Here is a 462-nt window from a genome sequence, read left to right as displayed (position 1 = left end):
AATGGGACATTCTGCAGGGTTGGAGTGTTTCTAACCAAAAAGAAATCAGGAGCCATTTGCAAAATTGTTCATGTGGAGCTTCTGACAAAAGCCACTTCCTCTGTAAGCAAAAAATCCCAAGAAAAATAACTCCAGGCAAGTGGAGCTCTGACAAAGCCAAAGTCGCAATTTCCGACTCTCCCGTGACTCCACCCAGCCTTGGGGAGCAACACAAGGACAGGGCACGGAGAGGAGCTGGTGGGACAGCAGTGGGCACCTCCTGGTGATCTGGGCACTTTCTCCTTCGTGTTCCTGACCTGGGAGGAGCCGCTTTAGGATGTGGATCCCAAAGGAGCAAGGGGTGCCAGGAAGCGCCGCTGATGGGGACAGAGCCCCTGTGCCTGCTGCTGCCCCACACTGAACAGGTCAGTGGAATGTTCTCCTTCCTCCCTGCCCCACCTTCCTCTCCTCCTGCAGCTGCTC

The 462-nt window shown here is 54.8% G+C and overlaps 3 protein-coding genes across 4 annotated transcripts in view; all 3 read left to right on the top strand.

Annotated features, from left to right (window-relative positions):
- LOC103614718 (mas-related G-protein coupled receptor member H-like) overlaps positions 1-462 on the top strand; it is a 24,197-nt gene that overhangs the window by 7,846 nt on the left and 15,889 nt on the right. The window lies entirely within an intron of this gene.
- LOC103614720 (proto-oncogene Mas-like) overlaps positions 1-462 on the top strand; it is a 16,276-nt gene that overhangs the window by 6,297 nt on the left and 9,517 nt on the right. The gene's annotated exons all lie outside the window — the stretch shown is intronic.
- The window catches only part of LOC103614721 (mas-related G-protein coupled receptor member H), a 6,391-nt gene continuing 5,961 nt past the window's right edge, over positions 33-462 (top strand). The window contains exon 1 of one of the 2 annotated variants that reach the window (XM_008632698.2): positions 33-404. The gene's annotated coding sequence lies outside the window, so the exon portion shown is untranslated. The remainder of the gene's footprint in view (positions 405-462) is intronic. The other variant, XM_017732992.1, reaches the window with a different exon arrangement.

The sequence above is a fragment of the Corvus brachyrhynchos genome, unplaced genomic scaffold (assembly GCF_000691975.1).
Source record: "Corvus brachyrhynchos isolate BGI_N302 unplaced genomic scaffold, ASM69197v1 scaffold315, whole genome shotgun sequence".
NCBI lineage: Eukaryota > Metazoa > Chordata > Aves > Passeriformes > Corvidae > Corvus > Corvus brachyrhynchos.
Note: the sequence above shows the minus strand (reverse complement) of the source record. Positions and strands in the feature narration are given on the sequence as shown.